Source organism: Oryctolagus cuniculus, chromosome 21 (genome assembly GCF_964237555.1).
Source record: "Oryctolagus cuniculus chromosome 21, mOryCun1.1, whole genome shotgun sequence".
Classification (NCBI taxonomy): Eukaryota; Metazoa; Chordata; class Mammalia; order Lagomorpha; family Leporidae; genus Oryctolagus; species Oryctolagus cuniculus.
The window spans coordinates 20,783,114-20,809,481 of NC_091452.1; the positions used below are offsets into that span (position 1 = coordinate 20,783,114).

At 55.5% G+C, this 26,368-nt stretch overlaps 1 long non-coding RNA gene across 1 annotated transcript; it reads left to right on the forward strand.

The window, feature by feature from the left end:
- The first annotated feature begins 588 nt into the window (after nucleotides 1–588).
- LOC127484695 (uncharacterized) lies at nucleotides 589–25,453 on the forward strand. The gene is made up of 3 exons (XR_007911864.2): nucleotides 589–832; nucleotides 4,274–4,384; nucleotides 24,197–25,453. It is a non-coding gene; the product is annotated as an uncharacterized lncRNA (long non-coding RNA).
- The last annotated feature ends 915 nt before the right edge of the window (nucleotides 25,454–26,368 follow it).

Here is a 26,368-nt window from a genome sequence, read left to right on the forward strand (position 1 = left end):
AGTGCATCTGCGGTTCCCCGGGCATCATGCTAAGCCCCCAGCGCTCTGGACTCTGTCCTGTGGTGGCAGGGCTGGTCAGCGAACACACTGTAACCGGGCAGCGAAGGACCAGATCAGCAAGGGTGAAGCCAGAGCTTCCAGCCTCAGGAAACACAGCTTCGCAGTCGAGCCCAGCATGTTAAAAAAAACACAGGCGAGACCACGCGGTCCAGAACCCAGGGTCGCCTGCCCTGTGCTCGGTCCCTTTGCTCTTTAGCTGTAGCCACGGTGCCAGGGACGAAGGACTCGGCGAGCCTGCTTAGGGGGAGAAGTGCAGGCAATACGGAGAAAAAGGGGGAAAAAATCAACACCCTTCAGATCGGCCTTCTGGGCCCCATAGCTTCTGAAAACCTTGCCATCTGTCCACACAAGCATGTTCCAAAGTTTTAAGCGTCTCTTTTCACGAACTCCGTTCAAGCTAACCTGGCCTCAGAATATATGGGGGAAATCTGCTATAAACAGAGGGAAATCGAGATGGTGGAGATAAATAACAATGCTGGCGTGTGCGGAGTGATCAGGGACTCTATTTATGGGCAGGCTCTGAGAAGCGCTGGCTGGAGCTACTGTGTCCTTAATGACTCACTTTTGCCTCGGCAGCTCGAGCTCCCTGGTAGGACACTAAAGATTCAGTGGCACAAAAAGCTTACAGATAATTAAATATTGATTTTTGTTTTCTAATCCCATATAAAAATTGTCCTGGGTCTCCCAGCGGTGGTGTTATCTCGCCAGGACACGGGAGGAGAAGAGGCGAGGGTGTCTTTTAAGCCTCGTGGAGCGCCCCCCAAGGAGCAAGGTGAGGGTGTGTGTGTGTGTGTGTGTGTGTGTGTCTGAGACAAGGAGGCGGCATCTTTGGGGTTGAATTGCCGGGGGTGGGGGGGTTGGATCTCTGCAGAGGCACGGGGCCCTAAGGTTCTCCTGTATTCTCTTGTTGCACAAGTTTCGTACCCAGGTCCCAGGGCAGGGGCAGGGAGGAGGAGGGGAGGTGGCTGGAGAATCTGAGAAATGAGGGCGGGCAACTCTGGACCCTCCCCCCCGCCCCCCCCCCCCCCCCCCCGCTGCCCAGCAGGCTGCCTGCTCGCTCACTCTCCTGCCCCAAGTCTTGCCAACCGTGCCAGGAACTTCAAGTCTGGGAAGAGGGCCAGAGAGAAATTTGTGAGAGAACAGTTCTTTTCCCACCCTCTGCTCCCTCCTCTCCCTCTCTTTCTTTAAAAAAAAAAAACTGCACTTCATTGTCATTTTGTGTCTGGAGCACAGCGAGGGACAGCTGGCAGGGTGGCACGTCTCCTGGCTGGCTGGGAGGTGGCGGGCGCTTCAGACAGGAAGGGAGCGCAGACTTGGAGAGCTGGGTCCTGCACCAGGTCCTGCCCCGTGTCTGCTGTGTGATATTGAGCAAGTTAAAAAAAAGAACAAAACAGATTCCTGTGCCTCAGTGTTCCAATCTGCAAACTGGAACTGTTCATGGTGGCCCTCCTGCCTGCCCAGGAACGCTGGGGAAAGGTTACGTTTAACCACAATGCGGATCTATGAAATACTTAGAACAATGGCTGTCGCTTACCACAAACTGAATCCTCCACGGATGCCAACCAACACTTACTTCTTAAGGGTTATGCATATTTGCACTCAGCTAAACCTCACTAGGCTGTGTCGTGAAGCCTCATTTCACAGACTGGGGAGAAAGCAGGCACAGAGAGGGTAAGGAACTCCGCCAGGGTTGCACAGCCAGGAAGTAGCAGAGTGGGAGTCCCTTGCCCCTGACTGGAGTGGCAAAAGCAGTGGAAGATGGCCCAAGTCCTTGGGTCCCTGTGCCTGCATGAGAGACCAGGAGGAAGCTCCTGGCTTCAGCCTAGCCCAGCCTCAGCCATTGCAGCCATTTGGGGGAGTGAACCAATGAATGGAAGATCTCTCTCTCTCTGTCTCTGCATCTGCCTCTCTGTAACTCTGCCTTTCAGATAAATAAATAAACCTTAAATAAATAATAAAAAAGCATGCATGCCCAGCATCTCCTGGAAGCTCAGGCGATGATGGGCTCCTGGACTCACCTGGCACAGGTCGGCTGGCATCGCGCCAGCCGTCACCTGCCGCAGTCTCTACTACTCCCGTTGTCTCCCTGACTCCAAGACCCATTTTCTGTTTTTTGCATCTCCCCTTTGCCCTTGCATGCGTTGTGCCCCTTGCCTGGGGGTGGGGGAGAGCAATGATCTGCCTGTGGAGGCAGAAGACGCCTCACTTATGGCTTTGTGGGTAGAGTGCCCCCTCTGATGGTGGGTGACTCCGTCTGGGACAGAACAGCCCACCAGGGGAGGACAGGTGAGCCCTGATATGAGCCCAGAGTCCTGAGGCTCTGACAGGACTTGGTTTCACAGTCCTCCCTTCTGGCAGTTCTAGAAGTTTCTGGAAGCTATGTTACAGGACTTCACAGCCTGGGGGGAGGACAGGACCTGCAATTACAAAATTCTGAGATTTGCCCATCCAAGTGGCTTATAATACTCAAAGTCTAAAATGCTAGCATTCAAGCTCTCCAGAACCAAAGTCACCATGCCCAGGGCTGGCTAACCCTCACATCTTGCAATCCAAGTGGACTCACTGCATTGAAAGTGGGGTGCCCTGAGTGGACCATGCTGAAATGTTACGGCTTCTGGGGGGTTCAGCCCTCTGATACCACAATTCAGGAACAGTCCGCTCTGTAAGATCAGAGAGGAGCTCGCCCGTAGGTCGCCGAGCCCAGGAGGCAAAGGGGGCCATGGGGCGGTGGCCGTGCTACCACCGGATGCCGAGATGGTCCCAGAAGGCTGAACCCGGCATGAGGTCCCCTCAGTGTCCTAGTGAAAGCAGTGCCATCGCCGCCGTGCTGGAGAGGTGGCCGTCCGCCTCGCGCTCTGCGCAGAGCCAGCATGGAAACACGCAGAGTTCAGAAGCAAACGTTAGGGCTCTGTGTTTGCTATGCAAGGGTAGCCGACCGCGGCAGCCCCATGCAGACCCCACTGTCAGGTTGTGGCTAATGAGTGAGAGCGCGGTGAGTGTTCAACTCGATCGGATTAGAGACGCTTGGCCCTGTAAGGACAAGGAAGGCGGGTGGAAGGATCTGCAGCCAGAGAGAGCACACGTGGGCATTTCCAGGTGGAAGAGAGGCACTAACGAGCCTAACACAGGACGTGTCCCTGTGTCCACGACTCAGGCCAATGGGAGAAGGGCTTGCAGCTCGGTCTTCCTGGAGCCCTTAGACCGGGCGTGGCCGAGCCACAGAGGCAGCTAGCCAGCGTACGCGTCCATTTTTTTTTTTTAAGATTTAATTTATTTATTTTTGAAAGGAAGTGGGGAGGGGCGCTTCCATCTGCTGGTTCACTCTCCAAATGGCTGTGACAGCTGGGACTGCTCTAGGCAAAAGCCAGGAGCTGAGAACCCTTTCTGGGTCTCTTCCATGAGAGGCAGGGGTCCAAGCACTTGACCCATCCTCCACCGCCTCCCGGGGGTGACAGCAGGCAGCTGGAGGGGAAGCGGAGTGGCCCAGGCCCCCAGGTCTCTCACTGGGATACAAGAATCCCAAATGGTAGCTTCCCCACTGCACTACAACACTGGGCCCCAGTGCTGAATTTTGACACATGTAGAAGCAGGAGAATTTCTGAGCAAATAAAAGCAGCCTACACCAGGACTCTGTGACCAGCCCAGAAAACGTCAGAGACACAGGTTCTCAGCGCAGACGTTTGTAACATCTTGAGACACACAATTCTTTGGTGCAGACTGTCCCGCACACGTGGGATGTGAAGCGGCATCCAGGAGCCCTGGCGTGGACCCAGCAGTGGCTGATAGCCTCCCCCCCCCTTTTCTTGATCAGAAATGTCTGAAGCTGCTACTTCACATCCCAGGGCTGCAGGGTGGGGGTGGGGGGACACAAGCTCCAGACAAACCTGGAAGACGTCGAAGAAGATCAGAGAGGCTGGCATTGGGCACAGACAGCAGTGAGGACACCACGAGGACGCCCACACCCCATACCCGAGCGCCTGGGTTGGAATCCTGATGCCAGCTCCCTGCTAATGTGCACTCTGGGAGGCAGCACTCTGGGAGCCAGCACTTGGCCCCTGCCACCCACGTGGGAGACCTGGATGGAGTTTAAGGTTCTTGGCTTTGGCTTGGCTCAGCCCTGGCTGTTGCAGGCATCTGGGGAGGAAACCAGCCAATGGAAGATCAATCTCTCTCTGACTATCTGCCTGTCTTTTCTCTTTGCCCTTTGAATCAGAAAACAAAGGAGGGGAAATAAATGAAGCTGTTAATTAAAAAGGAAGCAGGACTTGGTGGAAACACAGCGGAATGTCCCGGAATAGAAGCTGTGACTGAGAGCTGCGTATGGGTAAGGATTCCCACAGTGCCATCCACGCGTGACAGCGCTCTGCCGTGGGTTGCTCTGAGTTGGCCACGTATAACGGCCAGGCTTCATCACATCTCAGGGACAGAGTTCCTGGAGGTACTACCACAGAGCCACGCATGCAGGGGCTTCTATGGGACCAACACCAACACAGGGCTGCTGGTATGGGTGGGGTCTTTCTCTCTGCAGGTGCTACACAGCAGGAGGTGGAAAACTTGGGGCATCATCAACGCTCACTACACGTGAGAAACATTTTCACGACGCTCTCACAAGCCACAGCCCAGAGGCAGGACTTGCAGTTGGGGGAAAGTTTGGAAAATAGACCCCATATCACCACCGTGCCAAAGCCCTGTGTTGGGAAGGATTCTGAGGGTGTATCCAGGCTCACAGAAAGGTGATGCGCACAGGAGATCTAGCCAGGAGAGCGGCTCTGACAGCCCAGAGACCAGGCGCTGATCCTCTCTGGGGAGCATCTTGATCAAAAGGTGACCAGGAAGATCGCACCAGATCCCAGGTGATGGGCAGTGTGGCTCAGACGTGGTGAGACTGGGGCCTGCTTTGTGGCATAGCTGGTTAAGCCGCTGCTTGAGACACCGGCATCCCATACCAGAGCACCGATTCAAGTCCTGGCCGCTCTACTTCTGACCCAGCTCCTTGCTAATGTGCCTGGGAAGGCAGCAGAAGTGGCCCAAGTGCTTGGACCCCTGCACCCACGTGGGAGACCCAGATGGAATTCCAGATACCTGGCTTCAGCCTGGCCCAGCCCTTGTGACCGCTGGGGGAGTGAACCAGCAGTCAGAAGATCTCTCTCTCGCTCTCTGTGCCCTGCTCTTATTTCAAATCAATAAATTAATCAGTTAAAAGAATTAGAGATGAAGGAAGTATGAAGGCTGAAGGCAAGAAGCGGAAGCCAGGCTGGGTATTCCAACAGCGAGACTGCAGTAGAGGGAGTCGGTGGCCATGGCAGGGACACTCTGGTAAGAGCTGAGGGAGACGCCTGGGCTGAGGAACCATGCAGGGTGCAGTGGGAAGCAGCTCCTCTCTGGGGAGCTGAACGTGGAGCCGGACTCCAGGGGAAGACGCTCAGAGGAGGCAGTGGAACCAAGCAGGTGCTCACGTGCCCAGAGACAGGCCCACGTCCAGCTTGGGCACAGATGTCTGAAGAGGAGCTATGCCGGGGGACAGAGTGGCCAGACGGTCACTGCGTGGGAGGGAGACCCGCCCTGGAAACCCCTGGGGCAGCCGGGAGGAAGAGCCACTGCTGGTCTGACGTTGAGCCACGTGGCCAGCAGGGGCACACATGGACGCCCACCGCTTTCCCTCCCTTTGCCGGAAGTAGGTATTGCCAGCCTCCTCCACATGGTTCTTCCTACCCCCTTGCTGTCATGATGGCATTGGGTGCAAATCTATTTCCCAAGGTGCACCTGCCAGGAAAAGCAAGGGTGCGGGCGTTGGATTGGGCAGGCGGGAGGGGTGCCTCTCTCTCTCTCTCTCTCTCTCTCTCTCTCTGCCTCTCCTTCTCTCTGTGTGTAGCTCTGACTTTCAAGAAAATAAATAAATCTTAAAAAAAAAAAGAACAGAAAGAGTTACAGTCAAAGAGAGGCAAAGACAGAGAGATGGAGCTTCCATCCGCTAGTTCACTCCCCAAATGGCCGCAACAGCCAGAGTTGGGTGGAACCAAAACCAGGAGCCAGGAGCTTCTTCCGGGTCTCCCACATGGGTGCAGGGGCCCAAGCATGTGGGCCATCCTCTACTGCTTTCCCAAGTACATTTAGCAGGGAGCTGGATTGAAAGAGGACCAGCTGGGACTCGAACCGGCGCCCCTATAGGCTGCTGGTGCTGCAGGCAGCAGCTTTACCCACTACGCCACAGTGCTGGCCCCCAGAAAACTCCTTTTGCACAAGTTGGATTCTCTGCCAGAGCCTTGCGTGCACATGGATGGAGAAACAGCACGTATTTTGCCCAGGAACAGGAGAGAAGGGGCGATTTCTTGCAAAGTGAGTTTTTGTTCTCCTCTTTAGAACTTGATCTGTGCAGACCCCTAGAGACCCCTGGGGGGTGCCAGAGCCGGCCACGGCCCTGTCCATCAAAGTGAGACCTGATTTTATGCAAATATATGTAAAGAACTTGCCAACGGAGTCATAGGTAACACAATGAACTTAACTTTTTCCCTCCCTTTTTATTGAATTATAATGACTGGTTTCCATAGCAATTACTGCATCACCTTGTACATTACCAGAAAGATCTACTGCTCTATTTTGCAGTCATCCTTGTAAACACTGCCACTTTTTTACGAGGTTCTCGGGGAGAACAGAGCTCTCTCGGCGCGGCAGCAATTGGAGGGCATTTTACAGATTAATAAAGCCAGCCGGGGTGTTTTTACTTCCGAAGCTTGGCGGTGGGTTTTCCATCTTCAGCCTCGGCAGCCACTTGTCAGGCAGACAAAGAGGGAGGCAAGGGCACAGGCGGGAACGGAGGAGAGAGAGAGGTCTGGGGACCTGACAGGGTGATGGGGACGAGCAGAGCTAGCCTCGTGGGACTGCAGATTCTGGGACGGTTCTGGGGAGCCGTTCTCATGGGAGCAACCTTCTGCTCGGGCCTTGCTGATGGGCTCCCAGCACAGTGGAGGGCACGCGAGACATCCCAACTGCGGCCTGGAGATGGCAGTTCAGTGCCAGGCACCTGCTGGGACCCTGTGAGGGGAGGGGAAGATGGAAACCCAGACGGGCCCCCTCCCAGTGGCAGTTTGCTTTCACGAGCTGCTCCTCGTGGATTCCCATGCTGTCTTTCACTTCCAGAAAGTTCTCTGTACCTGACACTGCAGGGAGAGAGGGGCCTGGCCAGGGCTTGGCCCTCCCAGTGGGCTGTTGTCTGTCTTGTACCCTTATGAAGGGTTGAGCTTTGGGTCTGCAGCAGCCACAGCCGAGGGCTCCAGCAGACAGGGCAGCCCTGTAAGGGGTTGTGGAAACCCCAGCAATGTTGTCCTGATTCCCAACAGAGGGGTCGGCGTTGTGGTGCCGTGGGTTAAGCCTCCCCCTGCCATGCCAGCACCCCATAAGGGCTTTGGTTTGAGTCCCAGCTGCCCCATTTCCAATCCAGCTCCCTGCTGATGCACCTGGGAAGGCAGCAGCAGATGACCCAAGTGCTTTAGTCCCTGTCACCCATGTGGAAGACCCGGATGAAACTCCAGGCTCCTGGCTTCCGCCTGGTCCAGTGCGGGCTGTTGTGGCCATCTGGGGGAGTAAACCAGTAGATGGAAGACCTCTCTCTCTCTCTCTCTCTCTCTCTCTCAAAGTAAATAAATCTTTTAAAAAGAATTCCCAGCAGAGAGAGGGGCAGTGGTTCGGTTTTGAGCACCTTGGTTGCTCCTGATAAGGTACCTGCTTTCCACCCCGTTGAGCACCTGCTCAGTGACCCTGACGGAAGCAGCAGGAGGAAGACAGGCAGCATTGAGGGCCTGGCAGCTGGGAGGTCGGGCTGTGGTCGGAGTGGCTGGGCTCCCGCCTCCCAGTCTCTGCCCCATGCCACATCTGGGGCTCGGTGACTCCCCATCCCTCTCATGAGGCCCCAGGCAGAACCCCTGTCGGAGGTCATTGTGACCTTGAATGACTCAATTAACGTGTGGGAGCCTTGGCTCTCCCGGGTGTAAAATGAGAAATGGATGCTGGTGGGTTGTGAAGGTTCCTGCCAGCTCTGAAATGCAAGGGTTATTGGATTCTTACAGCATAGGTGGAAAGAAAGAGGGAGAGAGAGAGGGAGAGAGGGAGCGAAAGAGAGAGAGGGAGAGAGAGCGAGTGCCTTAAGCAGAAGGAGAAATTCCCCAAGTGACAAGAAGCTCTGAGTTCACAGAAATGCTTAACCCAGATAAGAAGGATGTAAGTGATGTTGGAAAGATTGTTATGAGATTAATAAAAGTGATTAAGGGATTAAGACTTCTCAAAAGAGATAGTGAAGAGACCACCAGTGGAAAATCCTCCCTCTTCTTCTGTGCTCAGCCTCCGACCTTGATTTTTAAGTCCTCAGTCATGCAGGCAATGAACAAAACAGCCCCACCAGATGCTCCAGTCCGGCCCAGCCTCACACCGCCCTCAGGGAGGTCCCTGCACCTGCCCTGCCCCTGCCCTGCACACGGCCCTGAGTCCAATGGCCGGGGTGCCTTCTGGAATGTGCAGGGGGGTGTTTCAGGTGCACCTTGAGGCCTGGGGATTGGTCGGCCAGGCTGTCCTGCTGGGCACCAAGTCCTGGATGCAGACAGAAGAGCAGCCTGGACGTGAGTCGGGCATCATAAGAGAACTGGGGCACTGTGGGCGTTGAGGAATACTTAGACCTGAGCAATGCTGGGGACTGCAATCTGCTCCCTGCACCTCTGTTTCCTCATCTGTAAGCTGGGGGCCAGGGTACCCCCAGGCCCCGGGCTGACAGGTGCAATGGGTGGAGCAGTGATTCACAAAGGAGTTAGGGGAGTCCTTTGTCAAGTGCAGCCTCGTTGGAAGACTCCAGACTTCTCTGCTGCTCCAGGATGACAGCAGGGAACCCAGACCAGCCAACCGTGCCTGATCTTTCAGGGATTTGCTCCGAGGGAACTGTGTGGTCAGCCTGGGACTGGAAACCAAGGCCCCCTCACTGCTGGGTGGGACACCACCTCCATCTCATACCGCCTATGTGTGTGTGAGACCTCCCCACTGCCCATCTGAGAAGTGATGGTAGCTTTCCTGTCCCCTGGGCTAGCTGTGAGGATGAAGATGATACGAGGGGGCTGGTGTCGTGGTGCAGCAGGTAAGCCACCACCTGCAGCGCCAGCATCCCACACGAGCGCTGGTTCCAGTCCTGGCTGCTCCACTTCTAATCCAGCTCCCTGCTAATGCAGCTGGGAAGGCAGCAGATGGCCCAAACACTCCTCAGCCGCCGGGTATGGACCGAGTCTGGTTCCTGTACAGCCAAGCTCTGCACGGAGTGGTCTGACCTCCGCCCTGCCTCGGGTAGTCAGCCTCCAGCAGGACCGACAAGGGACAGACTCCAGGGAGACGATGCTGTGCACCTGTTCTGGGATCCGTTGTGTGTCCCCAGCTATATTCAAGTGGCAGAAGGTAGAGGGGCCCCCACCTGCTGAGAGGGAGGCCCTTCCGTGGAGGAGAGAGATCGCCAGGCTCCTGGGTGCTCTCATGAACCCCAGCAGCTGGCAGAGGCTGAGGGGTGGTAACAAAGCTCAGAGGGGCAACAGCGTGGACCTGGGAGCCCCGCTGGCCCTGGAGAGCCAGGCCCTGTACCCCTGCTTCAGACGAAGCCTCGTGCAGTTTCCCAGCCCTGGCCCACACGGTGCTGGCTGGGCAGAGGGACAGGGACAGCCACCCCCTGGCCCCTGCTGCTGGTGGCTGCCCAGCACTGGGGCCAGCACGGCCTGACTGCTGGCTCAGGTGCCATGGTCAGAGACTAGCGTCGGCTCTGGGCGCACACAGCTGTGGGTGCAGGTGCTGCACACGGGCTCCCAGCCAGGAGCCTGGCAGTCAGTGCTGGGAGCCCAGTGCTCCTGGCAGGGCTGGTCCCGCAGGGTGGGAAGTCTGTCTGGAGGTGAGGACCCCTCTGTGCTGTGCTCCAGGTGTGGACCCCCTCTGGCTGGGGTGGGTAGTGGATGGGGCAGTTTTCTAGAGGGTGGGCTGCTTTCTGCACAGGCAGAGCTCTGGGACCCCAGCCTCCCTCTCAACAGCACCCACTGTGACCTGGCTCCCACACTTTAGCCCTATGGCATCCAGGAGATTCTTGGGGGGCAGGCACCCTGGTCTCTGTCCATTAGCATCTCCTGTAGCATCTCCTGTGCTGTAGCATCTCCCCACCCCCAGGCTGTCCCCACATGTCCCCAGAACTTAGAGCCAGAGCCCCGTGACCTCAGCCCCCTCCGCCTCCCACCCCCAGAGCCCCTTCGCTCTGCTCTCTCTGCAGGAGGAGCCCAGAAATCCCCACCCACAGCCCACTCCAGGGCTTCCTTGGCTTCTCACTGTGTGTTCGCACCCGCAGGGCAGCATAGATGTGAAGCTCATGTCCATTTCACAGAAGAGCAAGGGGCGGCCTGGCTACGGGGCACAGATTCACATAGGCTCAGGGTGAAGGACATGACCCCTGCGACTCTGATCCTAAACGTGGCCTTTTGAGTGTCTCGTTCTGTGCTGTGTGAACAGTGCCCTGCAGAGAGCAAGTGCCCAAGAGCGAATATTTGAGTGGATGAGTGACTCAACAAATGCACAGAGAGACAGCTTCTCCTTACCCGCCCAGGGCAGCGGGCTCCATGTTTGGGGAACCTGTGGGCAGGGTCTGCGCTGGGCGGAGCCGGCTGGCAGGAGATGGGGACCAAGGGCCGAGATGCTGCCACAGGTCTCGCCTGGCTAGAGAGAAGCAAGGGAGGCTCCGTCTTTGCCTCTTGCTCCAGCCTCTCTGCTTCCTGCCTGTCTTCTTCCTGTTAGCCAGAGCCAGTTTGGTCACAGCAGGCTCTCGCCTGCAGACCTGCCGTGGCTCCCTATGTATGGCCCACCAGTCAGAGTCTTTCATCCATTTTGGAAAGGCTTCAGGAAGTGGGGGTTCGGTCCAGGAGGTAAGATGTCCATGTGTCACATCCAAGTGCCCAGATCTGATGCCCAGTTCCAGCCCCGGCTACTGCAGCTCCTGGGAGATGGCTGGGATGGCTCAGGTGGGAGACCTTCATGGAATTCCTGGCTCCTGGCTTCAGCACCAGCCGCCACGCTTGAGCTGTTTCCAGCATGGGGGAGTAGTGGAACCGGCAGATGGCATTTGTCTCTCTTTCTTCCTCTCAAATAAGTAAATAATTTTGAAAGAAAACCATTTAGTTTGTAGTCTGGGCCCATGTAAAATAATCAAAAAAAAAGGACTGCTGCAGAGCTAGGTGAAGGCAGGGCTCAGTGCAGCAGCCCGGGATGCACGGCCAGGTCTGGACAAGCATAAGCTGGGAGCACCGTGACTCTGACCGTGTGTCCATCACTGCACAGCCTGCAGAACCCTCTGGGAAACCAACCCAGCCATTGTCGGCGTGGCTTACGAGTTCACCATGTGTGAAGCTCTGTTTTGGGGCTTAAATTCCAGATCTGGGTGATGTTGGCCAGGTGGCTCTACCTCTCTGAGCTCCAGTTAAACATTTATACCATGGGGATTTCTTTTTTTTTATAGATTTATTTTACTTATTTGAAAGTCAGAGTTACAGAGAGGCAAAGGCAGAGAGAGAGAGAGAGAGAGAGAGAGAGGGGCCTTTCATCTGATGGTTCCATCCCTGGATGGCTGCAATGGCCAGAGCTGCTCTGATCTGAAGCCAGGAGCCAGGAGCTTCCTTCAAGTCTCCCATGAGGGTGCAGGGGCCCAAGGACTGCTTTCCCAGGCCATAGCAGAAAGCTAGATCAGAAATGGAGCAGCCAGGACTTGAACCACCGTCCGTATGGGATGCCAGCACTGCACCTACTACGCCCCAGTGCCGGCCCCCACAATGGGGATTAAAAAAAAAAAAACTCCAACTTTCCCTATTGGTTGTGAGAATATAATGAGCTGAAATGTGGGATCGTCATCACAGGGTTCAGTAGGCAGCAGGCACTTACCGCGCGCTATGGCGAGCGTTCGTGAACCCTCTGAGTTTCACAACGCTCCAGTGAGGCCGACATTGTCTCCACCACAGTTTAAAGACAAGGAAACTGAGGGCAGGGCGCTGGTCCAAAACACTTCAGCCCTGGACTTGACCCAGGGGCACCTGCCTCTGCATCTGCTCCTCTGAAAGCTGGATCCGTCAGGTCCCAGAGGAAGGCAGGCGCCTGGGACCATCACCCTCAGGGCCACCCTGGGACTCTGACTGCAGCCAGCTGAGGCAACTCAGCGAGTGGGGAGCTTTGGGGTTCCCTCCAGACCCCTCGTGTCTGTGGCTCAGTGAAGCAATCAGCAAAGAGCAGCCCCTCGAGTCCAGAGCTCTGGTGTAGTGAGCTAAGCCTCTGCCTACGGCGCTGGCATCCTATATGGGCGCCGGTTCGAGTCCCAGCTGCTCCACTTCCGATCCAGCTCTCTGCTATGGCCTGGGAAAGCAGTAGAAGATGGCCCAAGTCCTTGGGCCCCTGCACCCACGTGGGAGACCTGGAGGAAGCTCCTGGATCCTGGCCTCAGATCAGCCCAGCTCTGGCCGTTTTGGCCATTTGGGGAGTGAACTAGCGGATGGAAGACCTCTCTCTGTCTTTAATTCTACCTCTCAAATAAATAAGTAAAATCAGGGGAAAAAAAAAAGCAGCCCTTCGTGGGAGGTCCCTGGCACTGGGCTCTGAGCTGCAACAAAGGTCCCCACACAGGGCAGCCAGGCTGGGCTCCTGCCTCTTAGAGGAGACTTAGAGAGGGAAAGCCAGACACGCCAGCTGCTGCGTTTTCTGGGCCGGCAGGAGGAGCCCTGGGCGTGGAGCTCCGAGGGCAGCTGAGATGGCCAGGCGGGGTACAGTGCCCGGGCTCTGCTGTGTGACGGGCAGGGCAGGGGACGCTCAGTCAAGTGTGTGCTGGTGTGTCTGCGGGTGAATCGTGTTATTATTACACTACAGAATTTCAGAGCCTGGCCGGCTGCCGGCGAATCCACCTTGCAAGCTACACGAGCAGAGAGAATGCCCACACGGCACCAGGCACAGAGAGCCCCTCCCCAGCCAGGAAGGCAAGGATCACGTTATCCTGTTTCACAGACAAGGAAGTTTCCGAATCGGGTGGAAGTTCGTTTTGCCCACATGGGCTGCGAAAGGCTCCCCAGATTGCAAGTTAGGAAGGCGAAGTAGCTGCCCCAGGGCCAGCGAGTTGGTAAGAAATGAAGCTTTTCCTAAACTCGACTTTCTCATCCACAAAATGGTCGCATTGCTCTACCCTGTGGGTGGCCAGATGACATCGGCCAAGATAACATGTGTAGACGCACACCCATGCTTTAGATACAGAGCAAGCCTTTGGTCCATGCTGGCAGGTGTCAGCCTGTTCTGATAGCAGGATCAGCCTGGCTTCCCTGGGGGAGGGAGACCCATCCCCGCCCCCACCTGTACCCCCCCAAAAATGGACGATGACCCTCAAGAAATGTAGACTGTTATGCTTCTCACCACTCTGCCCGCCAGGTGACAAAGAAGTGCTCTCATCGTGCCAACAGCACCAGGTTCTTGACCCCAAAGTGTGTGCGGGGGAGTGGCACTTCCTGGCGGCATTCTCTCCAGGGCCCCAGGACAAACAAAGGAATCAGGGACGGCAGGTTGAGTTGAGTCACGGTCCCTGGAGTCCCTCCTGGCTTGCACCCTTGTCCCCCGCTCTGCTGTTGGGTGTGTGACAAAATGCCTGAGGCTGGCCACTTGTAAAGGAGAGACCTGTAGGCAGCTCACCCTTTGCGATTGGGGGGGGGGGGGTGTCACTGCTTCAGCGCGGCTCAGGGTTCCCTGTCTGGGTCACACACAGCAGAGGGTGTCACAGTGAGCTGTATGAGAGAGAGAGGAGCACATGAAGAGACCTGAAGCCACCGAGGGGCCAGGTACCTCATGCAAACTCACTTCCAAAGACCAGCCCAGGAGCTCTGCACCTGCTCCCAGGCCCCGCCCCTTAAAGGTCCCATCACCTCTTAACTGCTGCGCTGAGACCACACTTCCTACACACAGACCTTTGAGGGTCACCACACCTGGACCAGTGCCTGGCAGTGACAGTGGCAGTGTCCCAGGGAGACACTGTTCACATTGCCCGGTGCCCCCAGAGCTCTGTGTGGGGGAGGGGTGTCTAGGGAGCAGGAAGACACGGATTCCTCCCATCTGGGGGTTCCTGCAGTGCCTGAGCCACAGTTTGAGCAGCTCAGCTCTGGGATGCCCCTGCCAAGCCGCCTCCCAACCTCGCCTTAGAGGTTTTATTTCTATTTAGTTATTTATTCATGAAAGAGAGAGAGAGAGGAACACGGAGCAAGCATCCACCTGCTGGGTTGAGTTGAAGCCGGGAGCCAGGAACTCAATCTGGGTCTCCCACGTGGATGGCAGGAACCCAGCGGCTGGAGCCCACGCCGCTGCCTCCCAGGGTGCGCCCGACCCTGCCGGAAGCTGCATGGCACAGCAGAGGCAGGGCTCAAACCCAGGTCTCCAGCCTGGGAAGCCACGGTCCGCACTGAGGGCTTCACCCTGGGCCAGAAACCCCACCCCGGCTGCGGGGTTTCCTGAGCCACCTTCACCGCCCTGGAGTCTCTGGCCCCATCCCTCATTCCAGCCGAGACGTCAGCATTTTGTAGGCAGCGTGCACGCAGGGGGCGGATGTGCGCACGCGCATGCGCATACATATCTCGTTCTAGAGACAAAGATAAGCAAGAATTGAGCCTCTGCGTATTTATAAATTCTGAACACCTGCTGTCAGTCTCTCTCTCTCCCTCCCCCCCACCCCCCCGTTCTCCTGCACTCACTGCGTCTCCCCTCCCAATTCCCGCACGTAGCAGCCCCCACTCTCCTCTCGCTTTCCTGAGCAGAGTCTGTTCTCTCCCGGGAGAGGCGCCGACGGCGGCGGAGCTGGAGTTTCCATCCATAAACACTTCACCTCACAACAGAAAACAACAACAAGCCTGCGTCTTCCGAGCGTCTGTTTCCCGAATCGCTTGGCAAGGGGATCCCCAGAGGGACCTCAAAAATCATCCTTTTCAAAACAAAGGTGACTGAGGCGGGGGCTGCGGGCGCTGGCACGGGCGTCGGGAAACCCAGGGACGAGCGCTCTTCTGCTATGTCTCAGGGATGGGAGGCGACGCCACAGGCCTCCCCTTCCCCCGAGCCCCGCCCCCGACAACTGCTGCAGACCTACTGTGCGCCGGGCCCTGTCTGAAGGGGCGGCAGTGGAGGGCGAAGCAGACGCCTGGGCAGTGTCCACCTGGGAAGGGCCTGGAGGATGGTGTAGCTGACCGCTGGCCAGCTCTGATCAGATGTGAGCTGGGGCTCAGCTGGGAGCTGGGGTCCCTGTGTGCGGAGGAGCCCCCGCGGGAGTGGGGGAGCCGGGGAGGCAGGCAGGCAGGGCTTCTGGGCCGATGCTGTCCATGTGCCTCGGGGATCACTCTCCACCCAGCTCCTTCGTGCCCAGCACCCAGGACGGGGCTCAGGCTCCGGCTCCCCTAGCTTGCTCTCTGCAGGAGCAGCAGGGGCGAGCTGCTGTCCCGAGACCCTCCCACACAGCCCCCTCCCCAGGCTGCAGCAGCCACCTCCTCTCAGGCCTTATTTTAAAGACTTATTGGTCTATTTGTTTATTTGAAAGTCAGATAAACAGAGCAGGAGGGAGGGAGAGAGAGAGAGAGAGAGAGAGAGAGAGAGAGAATCTTCCATCTGCTGGGGCCACAACAGCTGGGCCAAAGCCAGGAGCCAGGAACTCCATCCAGGTCTCCCGTACGGGTGGCAGGGACCCAAGCACTCGGGCCATCTTCTGCTGCCTTTCCGGGTGCACCGGCCCTCTGGTCCCCTGCATCCCTGGTTTCCTTTATCCAAGACTCCCAAAGGGAGCCAGCCTAGAGCTCGCCTGGAGTCCCGGTCACAGGGCGCTCGTGGAGCCTTTGTCTCGAGGTCAGCAGGAATCCCCTGGCTTCTCCAGGGCTGTGGCCTCGTTCAGTTTGTATTTGTACGACTTCTTGTGTTTATAGGAGAAATCATCAAGGAGTTCATGGGGGGAAAAAAGCATCTTGAGAAAGAAAGGAAGAAAGAAACCACTTGGCTTTCAACATTTTTTTGCACCAAAAGAAAATTATCTTTTACCTCTGTCCATGCACGTTCCGCAGGCCCCCTGTGTGAGCTCACGCTCGCAGGAAAGCAGCAAGGACCGACGGCGGGGGTGGTGGTGGACGGTGATGCTCCCCAGAGAAGACGACCAGGAAGTGCTCACCCCAGGGCTTCTCCGCACCCCACAGCAGCTGTCCTGACCCCTGTGCCGCGAGTTCAGATATTTTGATTTCTCAGTGGTGCAGAAGCTATGCCCATTCGGTAGACACTAGACTTCACAATTTGAGTTTGGGTCTTTTATTTTTTAGATTAATTTACAAATTTGAAAAGCAGAGTCGCAGAGAGGCAAAAGCAGAGAGAGAGAGAGAGAGAGAGAGAGAGAGAGAGAGGTCTTCCATCCACTGGTTCAATCCCCAAATGGTCTCAATGGCCAGAGCCAGGTAGATCCAAAGCCAGGATCCAGGAGCTTCTTCCAGGTCTCCCATGTGGGTGCAGGGGCCCAAGGACTTGGGCCATCTTCTACTGCTTTCCCAGGCCATGGCAGAGAGCTGGATCAGACAGGACTCAAACCGGTGCCCGTATAGGATGCTAGTGCTGCAGGCCATGGCTTTAATCCGCTGCACCACAGCACTGACTCCCAGAGTGTTACCTGGGCTCCAAATATACAGGCTGATCTGGTTGGTGGTGCAGGGCAACAGCTGTGAGCCACAGTGCTCAGCCCCACCATCAGGAGGGGACACAGCCGACCCCCTAGAGCATGCCGTGCTGCCAAGCTGCAGTGTTCAGCAGGTTAGGCGGACTGAGGGCATTGCCGGCTTAGGATGTCTGCCATTTATAATGGGCTATTGGGGGCGTAACTCCACTGTAAAGCGAGGAGTGCTTGCCCTTGGAATTGATCCTTACACGGGCGGGGGGGGGGGACTCCCCTGTTGGTTCAGGCCCCTGGCTTTAGCCTGGCTCAGCTCTGGTTGTTGCAGTCATTTAGGGATTGAACCAGAGGGTGGAAGCTCTCTCTCTCTCTCCATGGCTCTCCCTCTCTCTCTCTGTCACTCTGCCTTTCAAATGAACTCATGCATCTATTTAAGAAAAGGATTGGGATTTGTTTTAAATTTGCCAGGATGGCCCAGCCAGAGAAGTTCCCCACTCTCACTGGTCTTTTTTTTTTTAAGGTTTATTTTATTTATTTGAAAGACAGGGTTACAGAGAGAGGTAGAGACAGAGAGAGAGGTCTTCCATCCACTGGTTCACTCCCCAGATGGTCGCATCGGCCGGAGCTGCGCCAATCCGAAGCCAGGAGTCAGGAGCCTCTTTCGGGTGCAGGGTGCAGGGTACAGGGTGCAGGGTGCAGGGGTCCAAGGACTTGGGCCATCTTCCACTGCTTTCCCAGGCCACAGCAGAGAGCTGGATCAGAAGAGGAACAGCTGGGACTCTAACTGGTGCACATATGGGATGCTGGTGCTTCAGGCCAGGGCTTTAATCCACTGTGCCACAGCATTGGCCCCTTGCGCTGGTCTTGCCTCACCATGGCACCAGCTCCCTGAGGCAAGTGCCTGCTGTGCTCACTGCTGTAGCCGCAGTGCCTAGCCGGAGTGGAGAGCGGTCAGCATCCAGCCTGGGGCCCTAGAAGGCTGGGGAAGTGATTTGGTCTGGCCCTGCCAAGACAACCATGGCCAGGACTCAAAACCCAAATCCAATACATCTCTAGCGGGTTGATCATTGTATATGTCCCGCCAATGACATTATAATTATCCAGATGACTTTGGGCAGAAACAAAATGGATTCTGCCCGCCTGTGCCCCCACCCCACCCAGGCAAACCCCTGTAAATCAAGCCCAGAAGGAGACCATGAAGCCTGGCAGCCTGGGAGTTGGTCCTGCCAGCCCCACTTCCTGGCCCGCGCACGTGCGTCCTGCCCTGAGCCGGGTTCCCCAGCAGACACGGCTGTGCACCCGCACTCCTTTAAATGTTAACGGTGCCATAAACATGAACCACCACAAAGTGCTTCTAAAATAAGGTTAATGGAGCCGGGTTTATTCCGTCGTGTTGCATGCTTAACTAGATCCAAATGATCACCAGCTTCTCTTCTCGTTATGGGTGCTGGAGTTAGGGTTGTTTTTATGTCTCCCTGGGCTTTTGTTTTCCTCGGGGGTTTTATGGGCCAATCTGGAGTCAAATGTCCCATAAAGGCCAGCTGCAGGGGGTGTGGCTGTCCCCAGGGCTTGAGTCCCCAGAGGCATGGCCTTTGGTTCAAGTTCCTGTTTAGTGGGGACCCTACCCCACCTTGCACCACCTCTTGCGAATCACTCATGAACAGGTGCAGGAGCGAATCCTCTTGCCAAGGCACTGTGACGGCTCCAGGACGTTTTGGGGTGAATTAAAAGAGTGAAGGAATGTTTAAGCTGTCCCTGTGGCTTCTCCACACTGGCCCACACCCCACCTCTGCTCTCTGCTGCCTTCAGAACAGAGTGCTCCATGGACGTTTGCTTAAAATGGCTTAAGTTCCAGGGTCTGAAGGCTGCAAGAGAATGCAGGGTACAACTCCAAGTAATGACCAAGGAAGGACTGAATTGAAAGGGAAACAAAAGATTCAGGAGAAGATCCATGTGGGTGGCCCATGCGCGGGGCCCAGGGCCACCTGCTCTGCTGCCTCATTTAATATTCACAGCTGCCCTGGTCGGAGGACACGCAGAGCTGCGGCTGATTTGTGTCCCAGTGCTGACGTCACAGCTGGACCTATTTATTTGAAAGGCAGGAAGTGAAGGCTTCCATCCTTTGGTTCACTCCCCAAATGCCCACTACAGGCAGAGCTAGGCCAGGCCAAAACCAGAAACCAGGAGCGTAAGCTGAGTCTCCCAGGTGAGTGCAGGGGCCCAAGTTCTTGAGCAGGAAACTGGAATCAGAAGCAGAGGCAAGACTTGAATCCAGGCACTTGGAAACGGGATGCAAATATATGTATATATATGCAAATATATGTAGCTATCCCAAAGCACCACCTCGCCAAACGCCCATCCCTCGAGCTGGCTCTGAGCTGTCTCGCCCCAGGCATCATGCTCTGTGCACAGCCCCTCACAGGAGCCTGGGAATTTGGTTGTCTGGGAGCACATTGACCAGGTCTCCATTTCTCCATCTGTGAAATGGGAATGATGAGGATAAGGTCTCGCCTGTGCTTGCCCAACAGGCTTCCAGCGATGGAACACAGCGAGTGGAAAACTCACTCATGATGGAGAGTGGCTTGGGTGCTCTGAGAGCCCAGGCTTTGTCCCCGGGGCATGCTCAGGGATAAAGAGAAGTCATCTGAAGTCGGGGCAGAGTGAGGTTCAAGTTTGACCTTTGTCACTTACCCAGTGCACAACCTGTAGCCGGACCAGCTGACCACCCTTCCTGTCATCCATCTCACAGATTATGGGCCGCGTGCAAGGTTGAGATAGATGCCAGACCACTGGGTGCAAATCCACTCTGCCGCGGGCGACACTGACTCGGGGGGCTCTGCGTGGGCAATCAGTCCTCCCTCCTGCTCCTCCAACTCACCTGATTGCCCTGAGGGCCTCGCGTCTCTCCCTGCAGCCAAGCAGTGAAGCCCTAACTCCTAGCAGGAGTGGGGGGGAGGGGAGGACAGAATTGCAACACAAGTTGCAATCAACTTGTGTTGCATATAAACTGACACTAGACTTTCAAAATCCCATTTTTTTCATCACACACATTTACCATGAGCCTTTTAGTGATTAGTAGCCCATGCATGGATGTCAAACATTTCTGTGAAAAAATCAATGTATCTTTTGGCTCCAATCTCCACTAACTTTGCGAAGTGACTTTATACTTCAGCAGGTGGCTGGGTTTTACAGAGGTCAGTAAGTTAAAGTGGCATCATGGAGATGAGCTCTGTGTGACAGGTGGCCCTGAAAGAAAAGGAAGTCAGAGGACAGCTATGGAAGCCTCTTCATGGGATGCCCGTATCCCATCTCGGAAGGCATGGGATCGAGTTCTGCCTCCACCTGCCGTCCTGAGTCCTGCTAATGCACACCCTGGGAAGCTCGAGGACTTGGGTCCCCAGCACCCATGGTAGGAGACCCCAGTTGGAGTTCTTGGCTCCTGGTTTAAGCCTGGCCCAGCCCCAGCTGTCACAAGCATTTGGGGTGTGAACCAACAATGGGAGATCTCTCTCTCTCTCTCTCTCTCTCTCCCTTCCAAATAAATAAGTAATACAAACACATAGGAGTGGGAATCAGGGCATGTGGGAGACACCGTTAGCACATACGTGTGGAAGATGGCCAGGTGAGGGCGCAGCAAGGGAGCCGCCACCCACGAGCCGAGGAGGGAGGGCCCCGAGAAGCAGACGTGCTGGGCGGCACCTGCATCCTGGCCCCTGCACCTCCAGAACTGTGAGAAGATCCATTTCTGCTGTGCCTGCCAGCCAGCCTATGGCATTCCACTGTGGCCATGTGAGGGGATCAGAACCTGTAACCTCGCACAACCACTACCAACATCAGGATACAGAATATTCCAGTACCCCTGTCATCACCAACTGGCCCAGTCTGGTTTTGACCTTCATGTCACAGACCTGGGAGTGAGTAAACATGCTTCCAGTGCGTCTGGCCTGTCACTCAGCATTCCAGCGGAGAGAGGCAGCCTTGTTGCTCTGTGCCACACCCTTTCTTTTTCAGTGTTGTATAATATCCCAGCGTGTGCCTTCGTCAGTTTTTCCTTTCTCCTGTGGATCCACATTGAGGCTGCTGCTACTCTTGTGCCCTTTTGCATAAAGCTCCTATAGGGGTGTTTGTGCACATCCTGAGGCCCTGGACACTGGTTTCTTTGGAGTACACACGGGACCCTCAGTATCCATGGGGATGAGTTCGAGGGTTCCCCGTGGGCACCGACATCCCTGAACACTGAATTTCCCCATATAAACTGACATAGTGTCTGCACAGAGCCTCTGCACACCCTCCTAACACCTTCCTCTCCTTCTCTTCCTCCTCCTCCTCCTCTTCTTCTTCCTCCTTTGTAGAGAGGCAAGGAGAGGAAAAAAAGAACTTTCACCTGTTGGCTCACTCCCGGGTGCATGCAATGACTGAAGCTAGGCTCGGGCCAAAGCCGGGAGCCAGAAACTCCCTCCAGGTTTCCCACGTGGGTGAGAAGCTCCCAACTCTTACACCAACACCTGCATGTCCATGACATGAAGTTCAAAACCAAGCCAGGCCGGTTGGTGATGACAGGGTTACTGGAATATTCTGCTGCCCCCCCCCCCCCCAGGGTGTGCACCGACAGGACACCGGAATCGGGAGTGGCACCGGGACTTGAACCCAGGCACTCGGTATGGGAAGTGGCTATCCCAGCGCCTGGCCCCTCCCATACACTATGCAAATGCTATGCAGCTGGATTTTAGACTGCATCGGTTAGGGAATAGCTACAGGAAAGCAGGTGTGTGTGAGTTCCATACAAGGTTTCTTTTCTGAATATTTTGCACCTGCGGTTGGTGGAACATGCGGTCACAGAACCACAGGGAGGGAAATCTGACTGAAGAGTCCCAGACCTACGTGTGCATTCAGGGGCCAGTTCCACATCCTCTCCGGGCCTCAACCTTCTCATCTGTCAGATGGTGCCAGCCACCTACGGCTGCTGGGAGGATTGGGCGTGATCCTCGATCTTTGATTGGATGTCCAAGACGAGAAGCAAAAACCCAGTTCCAGAATGATCCACACCGTTTGTATGAAGTTTAAAACCCTGTGGGAGCAAATGCGACATCGTGTTTATGGATACGGGATCGCACGATGAACGTTACAAAGCACCCCCTGGCATGTTAACCTGGGAGCTGAGGCTCGTGGCAGGAGGAAAGCAGGACACCGCGAGCGGGCCTGGCAGCCTGCGTTCAGCAGTGTCTGTGATGCCTTCTTTGAGGGAAAAAAAAAAAAAAAAAAAAAAAACAAACCTGGGCCAAACAGATCGTAAAGTTCACTTTTTTTTGACAGGCAGAGTGGACAGTGAGAGAGAGAGACAGATAGAAAGGTCTTCCTTTGCCACTGGTTCACCCTCCAATGGCCACCACGGCCGGCGTGCTGTGGCTGGCGCACCATGCTGATCCGATGGCAGGAGCCAGGTGCTTATCCTGGTCTCCCGTGGGGTGCAGGGCCCAAGCACTTGGGCCATCCTCCACTGCACTCCCTGGCCACAGCAGAGAGCTGGCCTGGAAGAGGGGCAACAGGGACAGAATCCGGTGCCCCGAACGGGACTAGAACCTGGTGTGCCAGCGCCGCAAGGTGGAGGATTAGCCTAATGAGCCGCAGCGCTGGCCCACATTTTTTTGAAAGCTAGTTTGGATGCTATTTTCTCTATGGCTTTTATATTCATGGAAATAAAAGTAAATGATGTGTTTATTTCGCTGCAAAATTTTGTGAAACCCACGCGTGCGATGGGCCTTTCAAAAAGTTCATGGAAACTGCCTATGGTGAACAACGGATCCCCAACCACGCTGGAGGTGTAGGTTCTTGGAGGTCCTCTTGGCCATTTTCTGAAAATGGTCAGGAGTCCCTGAGCGGGGCGATCCGGCCACGGCTCTAACTCTGACCCCACCAGCAGCAAAGCCTGGCACGGAAGGCAGCCACAGAACGCAGTGCCCAGCCCAGTCTGAGAACCCGGTCAGTGAATTATGCTGTTTCTCGCAACACCCATCAAGTGGTACCTGGCAACCAAGCTGCTGCCGACAACAGGCTCCGGCTTTAACAAGTGGGGTGCTAGCACTGTCCATTTTCCAAACATGGCTGAGTTTCAGCTCATCGTAGTGATGCAGTGAAGAAAAATACCCTGGGACAAAACCCCACGTGCACGAGGTTCACGTTGGCACACACAGGGTGAGGGGATGGCAGCCAGTCTTTCCAGCAAGGGGGAGGAAAAAAAGAGATAGAAAGGAAAAAGCAAAAGGAGCTACTTTGTATCATTTTAAGAGGCGGGAGAAAGCCCCGCCCATCTGTGCATGCATGGGTGCCTTTGTGTGTGTGTGTGCATGTGTGTGTGTGCACATGCATGCAGGTTGAAAGGCATGAAACCGAGCAGAGAGGGTACAAGTGCACTTGGCTCAGGACAGGAGTGGGTGTCTGTGGCCCTTGGCCCTTCACCCAGTGCCAGAACAACCTTCTGAATTTTTACTGCACGTGCTGCCTGTGCAGAATGAACCCATCCTCATTTTCCTAACGTCTTGGGTAGAACAAGGGCTCCTTGGCCCTGGTGGTGCAGGGTGCTGCCATGGCGTGGCGTGGCGTGGCAGGCTACTGTGCAAGGAAGGAATTGTGTTGCTCATGGCTCCGTCTGGGGCTCAGTTTGCACTGACATCAATGCCCTGGGCTCCTGCAGATCTGCGTCATAAAAACAGAGAGAGATAGTAACCCCGGGAGGAAGGGAACAAGGGAACAGGGTGCGCTCAGGAGCAGGTGGAGGCTGCACCCTGCTGGGGTCTGTTTTGCCAGGTGGGTTTCCCTGGGGACATCTTGGGGGCCCTCAGGGGCTTTTTGCCACAGCCACCGGCATTGCTGAGCCTCCGGATTCGAGGTCCGGCTCTGCCACCTCTGAAACTGTTTGCTCATCTGCAAAATGGAGCCAGGACAGCTGCCCTGGGTGCAGGACGTCCAGTGCCGCATCTGGCACTCGGCCGCTCATGCCGGCCTGCTCGGGTTTTAACGGGGAGAGGGAGGCAGATGGAAGGCTGTCGGGTTAGGGGGTGGAGACAGGCAAAGGCTTGGGGTGGGGGGCAGGGAGGGCTCTGTGCCTCCACGGGGTGCACACAGAACATCAGGCTGTGTTCTCCAGGGTACCCAGTTCACCCCCTCAGCGACAGCGACAGTGTCAGCGATGGGTGGGCTGGGGACCGGCTCTTTGTTAACCTCATGGGCACCCAGCACCTCCCACGCGCTCACGTGTGCTGGCTCTGGTAATATTTCTGTCCCCATAATGATGCTATTTTCCTCTCTGCTGGACGTCTGTTGATTTTGCTGGCTCAATTTCCAATCCACCTTCTTTCTGCTAAAGACGCATTGATTTTCTTCCTGGAAAAAAAAAAAAAACTCCCCATATGCTTCTAACACGGCTCTTCTCTGTTCTCACAGCTGTGTGGCAGAGCACAAGTGGGACCGGGACTCAGACCTGCGCCCTTGGTGGATTCCATTTCCTGGTCTCCGTGATGGATGGAGACAGGCAGGTGACGGATGTCAGGGATGAGGTTCAGCTGCAGCGTGTTAGCTGTGACTGCTTAGGAAAAGATGTCCTTCCAGTGACAACGGATAAATGAAAACGGCAGGAAGACTTGGAGCACCTGGCAGCCCTTTTGTTATCGTGAGGAAGCTCCTGCCTAAGAATGAGACCAGCACAAAATGGGAATGAGACGGACGGCCAAGAACATCCATTGAACGCCTAGCCCCGGCCATGCCTGGAGCTGGAATCTTTTCACTGTTCTGCGAGCTAATACTCGTATATCCTGTGTCTCTCAAGCTGGCTGAATTAGGTCCAGATGTGTCCCATTTTTATATTAACAATCCGTCACTTAGGAAAGCCGAGTAAGTGTGCTACGCTGAGGACGTGGCCATGTAGGTAGGGGAGCCAGCGCCAACCCGGATTTTCCTGGATCTTAACTCCGTAATCTCAACTCCTGGGCAATTGCTTCTGAAATTGACTTAAAAGAGATACTGAAGGCCGGGGGAAGGGTGGGGGATGGTGCCTGCATTGTGACTCAGTAGGTTTAGTGGCACCCCAGCTTATATGGGTGCTGGTTGGGGTCACGGCTGCTCCACTTCCCATCCAGCTCCCTGCTCATGCGCCTGGGAAAGCAGCGGAAGATCGCCCATGTAGGAGATCTAGAAAAAGCCCTTGGCTCTTGGCTTCAGTCTGGGCCAGCCCTGGCCATTGTGGCCATCTAGGGAGTGAACCAGCAGATGGATGGTGTCTCTCTGTCTCTCCTTCTCTCTCTCTAACTCTGCCTTTCCAAAAAAAGTAAATGAATCTTTAAAAAGGAGAGAGAGAGAGAGAGAGAGAGAGAGAGAGAGAGATTCCGGGATTGTTTTCTCTTAGAGGTTTAAGGTGATACCAGCAGTCAATCAGGAGGAGAAAGCCTGGTGACTCTGCTGCCAAGATTCTGGGATCTGTGACTCCTTCGGACCTCTCTGAACGAGGAAGTGACAGCTGCTAACTGTGGCCATACTGAGATGTCAGAGGCACCCGCGTTTGACTTTCTGTTCTGACTGCCAACTGTAGGGGCCCTCTGGATGCAGAATGTTTTAAATAGTCTTTTAATGGTTGAAATGCTGTGTGCTAGTTCAATTTTCATGACTTCAATTAAAATACCAAGAGGAACATCTTGGGAACGAAAAGGCTTGATTTCGGCTGAGAGTTTGGAGTTTGAGCTGAGGATCGGGTGAGCCCATGGGGTGGGGTCTGGTGGGTGCTCACTGTGGCAGGTGTGGAGGCATGGTCATGCGGTAACCCAGGAAGCAGAGTGGGAGAGCAAGCTGGCCTGAACTTGCACCCAGGACAACCAACATGTGCACAAGAGCCTCTCTCTGCAGGCACACCCCCAGCGACATTGCCCATCAGGCACCAAAGCTGTATCAAAGCTCCACCCACAATCCATCTATCATTAGCACGAAGACATTGAAGACATCGAGTTTAAATATCTGAGTGCGCTGGGGGGAGGCGAGTCCCACTTAACCCGTAAAGCTCTGCTTTGTTCTTAAATAGTTTGTAATTCACAAGGAGTTACAGAAGTAGCCATCACCCAGTGTCCCCTGGTGCATGGATCTCACGTAATGGTAGACATGGGTGCAGCGCTAAGAGCGCCAACACAACCTCAGCCGGACTTGGCTAGCTTTAGGTGAGCTTTTCTTGTTCTGACGTAGGAACTAGGAAGCTGTATGAGAGGTGGATTGGAGCGGGTCCCATGGAGACCACGACATGGGGCTGCTCCGTCACCATGGAGATGCCCCTGCCATCCCCAATGTCCCACCCCACCCTGGCCTTAGCCATTGGCCACCACCAACCTGTTCTCCCTCGCACTCGCTGTCTTCCTGCCAGGAATGTTCTATAAACGATTCACACAGGACATAGCCTGTGGCTGGGCTGTGGCAGGTGCAGCAGGTGTCCCTGGTTCCTGCCTGTGGGTGTAACCACAGGTAATTCAGCCACTTGTCTCCGGGAGGTTCGGGTTCATTCCTGTTTGGGGCTATGATGAAAAAGACCAGTCTTTAGGTCTTGTGTGAAAACAAGTTGTTATTTTCTACAGGATGCAC